The sequence below is a fragment of the Jaculus jaculus genome, chromosome 11 (assembly GCF_020740685.1).
Source record: "Jaculus jaculus isolate mJacJac1 chromosome 11, mJacJac1.mat.Y.cur, whole genome shotgun sequence".
Classification (NCBI taxonomy): Eukaryota; Metazoa; Chordata; class Mammalia; order Rodentia; family Dipodidae; genus Jaculus; species Jaculus jaculus.
In genome coordinates this window covers 70,842,598-70,851,196 of record NC_059112.1, presented here as the reverse complement: position 1 = coordinate 70,851,196, position 8,599 = coordinate 70,842,598, and the positions used below count along the sequence as shown (strand labels likewise).

Below are 8,599 nucleotides of genomic sequence, written 5' to 3'. Positions count from 1 at the left end.
TGTTCAAGTAAAGACCATTTTGGCAAAACACTGTTCCTTTTAAAAATATATTTAGGTGCTAATCTGACATTTCTCAGTGAGTCCCATTCTTGTTCTCCTCTTTATCCAAGTGTAACATACACTCCTTAGCACAGGCCTTTCAAGTCAATCTTCATCTCTCTGCTGTTTATCCCTTCATTTTCCTTAGGCAGATAATCAGAGTACCTGTCAATCCACTAGGCGGGAAATCATTCAGAAGAAACATTGAAAATAGAGGTGTTGTCTGCTCTCCTGAGGGAAGCAAAAAACAAAGGTTAAACAACACCATTCCTGCCCACCAAGTGTCCCTTGATCACACCATGACTTTGAATGGCATTTGTAGACATAAGTTGTGGAGTGATGCTTCCCCTGACTGCTAAATCCAGCTTAAAAAAATAAAAAGACCCTCAGGGAATCTGTGCTTATTCCCATTTTATAAACCCTCCTCTTCTCAGTATAGGTGAATACTTAAGGATGAATGTAATCGTTTTCATTAAAGTAAGTACCAGCAAAGTGATTTATACTTCTGTTGTATTCTAGGAGGAATATTATTTATGTACATGTCTTTATTTCTCTAGCTCACAGCTTTATAAATAAATGTGGTAGGTAGAACTGAAGGGAGTGGTTGAAAGGGAACAGAAAACATTTAATGGAGTGCATTACTTTCTGGGTGGAGATGTCCTGGGTGGATTTAAAATCTGACTTTCCATCTGCAGGGAGGATTCAGGTGCTTTAACTGCCTATACAAACCAATGAACCTTGGCTTTCTTCCTGAGAGTTCTTCCAAGGAGCTAAAGTAGGGCAGCTGCCCAGCAGGAGGGTCCATTCCCCTCTAAGGCAAGTTGTTGTTAAACACCAGCCTTGTTCCTCCACTTGGGGTTTTGGGGATGTAAAAATCAAGCACACCTCCCATAGTTGTTCCATTCCTCTGGGGCCATGTATTCCCAGCCATTTATCAGGATGCTCCTACCAAGGAAGTCTAGGCATTGTCTGCAACTAACTAGAGAATCTGAGAGGGAACATTCTATGGGAAGCTTGCTATTCAAATGCCATAAATTTTCTGGAGCTCATTATTTGGAAAAGAACCAGAGTGAAGAGAAAAAAGGTTGAAGAAAATGGGCCTGTGTCTTTCTGATACCTTCTCAGCACCTTGCGCGCCACTGGAGGCCTGTGTTCTAAATCAAAGCAGTTGTCTCCATTTTCCTTATAGAATTCAGTTCCAAGGAGTTTCATTATTGAGTTGTTGTTTTTTTTTTCCCCTCTTTCAATATAGGCTATGCTAAGAACTCCTATTAACATGATCTGTTCTACTCTTTCCTTGATTTTCATAGCCCCTGTCTAATTTAAAAAAAAAAAAAAAACCCACTCATGTTGAGAGGATCAAATTTGCTCCACTTTACAGCTAGACCTAAGTTTCAGTTTCCCAGAGAGGCAGGCAAGACTTCTGGGAAAACCACTAACAAAAGGCTGTTAATCAACAGCAACCCCAACATGTGGCTGGGAAAGATTGCGCCCAGGAGCCTTAGTCAGTTCTTGCAATACCTCTAGACTATGACCAAAAAAAAGGACTTGTCCTTAATAGCTGGCTCCAGGGCTGAGTCAGTTCCTGCAAAGTCTCTAAAACATGTCTAAACATGTTCAAGGATGGTAAAATGTGGGCCACAGCCAACCAAAGGTTTACAAATGTAACTGCTGCTTGCTTAGCCAATCACATTAGAAGATGAACTAACCCTCCTAAAATTCCCCTAGCTGTGCTTAAAAGGGGCCTGTGTGCTCCTCTCAGGGTTGCCATTTTGTATGAATGGTTGACCCCCACATGCTGGCTGATTCTGCAGAATAAATGTTCTTTGTTTTTATATACTATTTGAGTCCAAGGTCTTTTTTCAGTGATTCTCAGACCCTTACAGTGTAAATGATAGTACCGTTCTCCCTTTGACAGGCTTGTTTGTCTCAAGGAAAATTTGCATAATCATGCAATGTATGAGCATATACTGTAGACCAAGCTTTGTTCTGGACAACACTAGATTCCAGAACATCACTCCAAGTTCACCATGGAGAAAATGAAGTTCTTAGAGGTTAACTTAAGTGTTAAAGGTCTCAGGACAAATGATAGTTCCCAACTTAAGCCCAGATCATGGGACCCCAGCAGTCATAGTAAGTCTACCATCCTACAGACTATGATTAAAACAGAAAGAAGAAACCTCCAGGAAGTATGCTGTATTCACCTTCCTTGCCTTAACTTCTCCATCTCACAGATGGGTAGACCCCAAAGAAATGCCTAGCCTCTACAAAAAGTCCAGGAAGAGATAACAAGATCAATAACCGATAAAGAAAACCCCATGGCATCATCAAAGTGCCTTTGTGCATGTGTGTACTACATACTCATGGGAGAATACACACTGATTACATCTCCTACTTTGTGTTTATGAAGAGCCTAACCAAGAACTCCCTGAGCAACTGTCATTTTTCCATTCACCCCTCTAAATTCCAGTGGAAGAGCGAAAACTTGCTGCAAAGTGCCAGAAGTGGGCAGACTACACGTGATTCAGCCCTGAGAGTCTGTCTAATCAATGTACTGGCCCAGATTTTTCACATTTTTATGGGACAGAGGAGAAGATTGTTGAGAAGAGCCAATTTGCAGCTGTGCTCTTAATTATGCCTTCTATGTGAAAAGAGGCAAATTGTTCAGCAAGAGACTGCAGCTGCATTCATGAAGCAGGAGACCTAGTGTTTACAGCATATAATGGAATGCCATGAAGGTTCAGATCCCAAGACTGAGCATACACCTCTCCACATGGATGCATGACCGGGTCAAGCCATTTGGTTCCTTTGGGCCTTGGTTAAGCCTGTGGTTTGAGTGCATCCAAGCAGCAGGAGCTGACTGCAGAATGGATGTTGTGTATGAGGAGAGCTGGCCTTGATAAACACATTCTCTCAAGTCGCTGTCACTATAAAGAGTAGAGTTCAAAAGTTTCTGCCAGCAGTGATCATCTTTAAATTGTTGGCACAGCTGAGACAGATTCATCCCTTTTTCACATGTCCAGTTTACTTTGGGACATTGTGGAGTGAGAAGGACTCACTTCTGGCATGTGGAGATAAGATTGTCCATCCTACAACTCAAGTTTTCAAAAACTCACTTTAGTTTTCTATAACTGAACTTCTATTAAAATCTCCATTCCAGCAGAGGAAAGGAGAGGGCAGTTCAGAGAGTGGCTTCCATTTTCCCAGTAATTACACTTGATCATTTGACTGTTTATATTGCTTGCAACAAGTCACTAGGATCCTTCCTTCCAACAGAGCCATCTGAGCCTGTGGGTTGAGGCAGAGTTACTGGAGAGAAAGCACTGTTGATGAAACCAGATACCTTTCTTCAAATAGCATAACTTGTACTAAGTTAATAAGCACTGGAGATATTGTCTGAGCAATCTATGCATAGCTTGAGCTCCTGTATGTCACTTGTGTGTGACTTCATGTCTGAATATCCTTGTCTTTATGAAATGTTAATAACTCCTGTATACTAGGAATTAAATATAAATAGCAAAAAAGATGTCACAACCTTCCTTCCTTTCTGAATATATCAATCTAAAACCAACTAGGTAGAGCAGAGGAAGAGTGGGTGGGCACAGCCCTATTCAGAATGCAGGAATCTAAGGAACCATGCAGACAATGGTGTGGTCTGGCAAAGGAAGATGCCTCTACAGGTAATAGGAGGAATCCACTAAGAGGTTGTGTGGTGGTTTGATTCCAGTGTCCCCATAAACTTAGGTGTTCTGAATTCTAGGATCCTAACTGGTGGAGATTTGGGAATTAACACCTCCTGGAGGTGCTGTATTGTTGGGGGAGAGCTTATGGGTGTTATAGCCAGCTTCCCCTTGCCAGTGTGGGGCACAACACATGCATGCATACATGTACACACACATATACACATACTAAATAATACAATAAGCATTGTGGCTGTAGAGATGGGTCAGTGCTGGCCATTTTCATGTCAGTCTTCTCATTGAAATGGTGTTTGTTAAATTTATCCACTGCAGAGCCACTGCATTTCATTGTACTGTGAGGATTTATAAGTTTTTTCTTATTCAGTGTCACTCACTATTTTAGTAGCTAATGGTCTTAAGTTGGTTATTACTATGTGAGTTGCCACACAATAAGTTTTCTAATTCTATTATGTCTTCTGCATGTACTATTTGGTATGCTAGTGTAAAAATTTTTCTCATTTATTTATCGATTTATATCAGGACAGGGGATTAGATGGAGTTATATATTAATGTCATTTCCCTACCTGTGATAATAATGTTGTGAGTATGTAGAATATCTTTTTCATGGGGATACAAGCTCAAGACCAAAGTACAGAAAATTCATGTGGGGGCTGGAGAGATGGCTTAGCGGTTAAGCGCTTGCCTGTGAAGCCTAAGGACCCCGGTTCGAGGCTCGGTTCCCCAGGTCCCACGTTAGCCAGATGCACAAGGGGGCGCACGCATCTGGAGTTCGTTTGCAGAGGCTGGAAGCCCTGGCGCGCCCATTCTCTCTCTCCCTCTGTCTTTCTCTCTATCTCTGTCGCTCTCAAATAAATAAATAAATAAAAATTAAAAAAAAAAAGAAAATTCATGTGGGCCATATATTTTTAAAGGGTTCAAGAAAACATGATCTTAGATTTTTGCACTTGTCTATAAACTTTAAATTCTTGAGGAGGAAGGAGAAGGAGGAGAAGCGCTTAAAGCGGCGGGAGCGGGTGCGGGACTGGGGCTGGACCCAGGGCTGAGGCAGGCCGCCCCCTCCCTCCCGCCTCAGTGGATCATGCCCGGGGCGGCGGCGGCGGCGGCTGCGGGGCAGGGAGGGGGGGGGTGACTGGGCGGTGCCGGCGCCAGAGACGATGCCGTTTCCAGTTACAACACAGGGATCACAACAAACCCAGCCGCCACAGAAGCACTATGGCATCACATCTCCTATCAGCTTAGCAAACCCCCAAGGAGACTGACTGCCTGCTGACACAGAAACTCATGGAGACTCTGAAGCCCTATGGGGTGTTCGAAGAGGAAGAGGAATTGCAGCGCAGGATTTTAATTTTGGGAAAATTAAATAAGCTGGTGAAAGAGTGGATTCGGGAAATCAGTGAAAGCAAGAATCTTCCACAATCTGTAATTGAAAATGTTGGAGGAAAAATTTTTACATTTGGATCTTACAGATTAGGAGTACATACAAAAGGTGCTGATATAGATGCGTTGTGTGTTGCACCAAGACATGTTGATCGAAGTGACTTTTTCACATCTTTCTACGATAAGTTGAAATCACAAGAAGAAGTAAAAGTCTTAAGAACTGTTGAAGAGGCATTTGTGCCAGTTATCAAACTGTTTTGATGGGATAGAGATTGATATTTTGTTTGCAAGATTAGCACTGCAGACTATTCCAGAAGATTTGGACCTACGAGATGACAGTCTCCTTAAAAATTTAGATATACGATGCATAAGAAGTCTTAATGGTTGCAGGGTAACTGATGAAATCTTACACCTAGTACCAAACATTGACAACTTCAGGTTATCTCTGAGAGCTATCAAACTGTGGGCCAAACAGCACAACATCTATTCCAATATATTAGGTTTCCTCGGTGGTGTTTCCAGAGCAATGCTAGTAGCAAGAACTTGCCAGCTTTATCCAAGTGCAATAGCACCGACTCTTGTACATAAATTTTTCTTGGTATTTTCTAAATGGTATGTTTTTAGATTATATTACAATAAATTTGGTTGTAGACACTGAAGTTTAGTCTTATTTCTATGACATTTCTGCAGCTGGTTTCAGATTCAAGTTTTAGTTTGTGGGTATAGCTCAGTGGTAGAGTGCTTGCCTAGCATGCATGAGTCCTTGGGTTCAATCTACAGTACCACCAAAAAAGAAATACAAAATACTAACAACAAAGAAAACCCGACTAACTACCTTACCTCAGGATATAGCCGGTTAATATTGAGAGGTCACAGTGAAGAAGATGGCAGACCTAAGTCCAGGTCTTTCCCTAGCTAGGCCAGTTTCAATAGGCAGACTTTGCTTATGCTGACCTGCATCACCCTGTCCTCTAATAAACTTTAAAATATTTTTTTAATTATTTATTTATTTGAGAGCGACAGACACAGAGAGAAAGACAGATAGAGGGAGAGACAGGGAGAATGGGCCCGCCAGGGCTTCCAGCCTCTGCAAACAACTCGTGTGCCCCCTTCTGCATCTGGCTAACGTGGGACCTGGGGAACCGAGCCTCAAACCGGGGTCCTTAGGCTTCACAGGCAAGTGCTTAACCACTAAGCCATCTCTCCAGCCCATAAATTTTAAATTCTAGCTACTGTAATGTTTGTTAGAATCCAGTTTATTAAATGTTTGGGCGTATCAGTTACTTTTGGATAAAGTTTATATACACTACCACGTTCACTCTTAAACTGCTTCTCATAGGCCTTTATTCCTGTGGTTGTTTTGTCTTTTGCTTTTGCCTTTCCAATTTTCTTTGGCAAAATATTAAAAATGTCACTTTTGTAAAATATTTTTAAAATTATTAAGTGACTGAATGAGTATAGTTGCCAGGTCTTTTGAGATCAGTCACTAACCCATGAAAAAAGATTTGCTAATGTCTTCATTTCAAGATGTCTACCTTCATAAGTCTTACTTTCTTTTAAGCAGAGTTCAAGATTACTGGTGTTCCATGATAGTTGTCTAGACCTCAAGAGTTCCAGGGGTTAGTCTTCCTTATTCTTACCTACTCTTTTCCTTCTACCAGCAACAACAACAACAAAAAGTTCTTTTCTAATAATTTTATGAAAGAGTTACTGGATACAATTTATAGCCCTGACACCCTTTACAATACATATTCTGCTAAATTGCAATATGATAGAACATTTTTAGTTATATAATAAAGTGTGGTATGATTAAAGAACATCAGAATTTCTCTGAAGGCAACACATAAAAAAAAATAATGTTTTCGGGCTGGAGAGATGGCTTAGCGGTTAAGCACTTGCCTGTGAAGCCTAAGGACCCCGGTTCGAGGCGCGGTTCCCCAGGTCCCACGTTAGCCAGATGCACAAGGGGGCGCACGCATCTGGAGTTCGTTTGCAGAGGCTGGAAGCCCTGGCGCGCCCATTCTCTCTCTCTTCCTCTATCTGTCTTTCTCTCTGTGTCTGTCACTCTCAAATAAATAAATAAAAATTTTTAAAAAATAATGTTTTCATTAAGAAAATGTGATTAGTTGGCTGGTCACAACTTTTCCGTTTCAAATCTCCATTAATGACAGAAATAACAGAAGTTATGTAATACAGAAAATTTATCCTAATTGATCTTTATAGTTATTCTTAGCGCTGTGACTATTCTCATATGTCTTTGGATGGAACTAGTGTGAAGATAGGATTTTTCTCTGTAAAGGGCATTTATCCTGTTCAAGGCTGAAAACATGTTAGATGTCTTGATGGTGCTTCTTAGTGCTTTGAGCAGCAGAGAAGATTTTGGCGTCAGTTTGAGAAAGCTATCAAAGGGTTGGAGTTCATGGAGGAAAGATCATTCAAGTAGTTTTACATCAGCAGAAAGGAACGAGAGGTTATGTATGCCAAAGTGAACAAAGAAGCATCACATTCACAATTGCTGTATGTTGTAAGAAGTTCATATAGATGGTGATATCCAGTAGTCTTATCAAGTGCTACACTCTTTTTAAACAGGGAATGGCCAAATCCAGTGCTTTTGAAGCAGCCTGAAGAATGCAATCTTAATTTGCCTGGATGTGACCCAAGGGTTAGTGTATTATTTTTTCCCCTACAAATTCACACTGTAAATAACAAGTAAAGGTCATCTGTATAAGCTCCAAGGAGACTTCCCAGTTTTTCACAGATGAGTGGGACAAAGCTGTGTTGCACTCTCTTCTAGCTAACCTCATCTATAATCATCTGATGTGAGAAGCATAATGATGTGTCCTGTAAACCACATTTAATTTACACAGTTAATACAAATTTCACTAAGACTTTAATTCTATATAGAACTACCTTGTAAGTCCTCAGTTGTGTGGGCATTTGTTCTTAACAAAATAAAAGGATACTAAAAAAAAATTCTTATAAAATTTATGAAGTGAATGTAATTGAGTCTAATTAATAGAAATGTCCTATGCATAGAAATATGGTTGGAAAGGAATAGAATGGGCCAACTCTTGCCCCCTTTGTTCTGTGGGAGTGAGCAAGCCATCTGAGCTTGGACCCTACCCCAACACACATTTTAACAAAAAAAGTCTCCAAAACCATGTATCCAAGAAGGGTCTTTATAGCACTCACAGAATGCATACCTGTGTTATTTTACACAATTCTAATGGACTTATCCGTACTGCATTTTAGAAACATCAAGCTTGCAGATGTACCTTTAAATCTAGAATATTAAACTGTCCTCAAATAATGGTTCAAAGTATCACTATTCATTCTCCACTAGAAACAAAATCAGTTAAAAATGATTTTAATAGCTCTCCTTTCTTTAGTAAATAAAAGTAGCAAAATTGTGCACATTGGACTTAATCATCTTTTCAGTGACATGCTGGCAACAGCAATCTGACTTCTACTTCCTTGTAGAG

At 40.5% G+C, this 8,599-nt stretch overlaps 1 pseudogene; it reads left to right on the top strand.

Moving 5' to 3' along the window:
• The first annotated feature begins 4,894 nt into the window (after window positions 1–4,894).
• Window positions 4,895–7,971, top strand: LOC101598640 (annotated as a pseudogene).
• The last annotated feature ends 628 nt before the right edge of the window (window positions 7,972–8,599 follow it).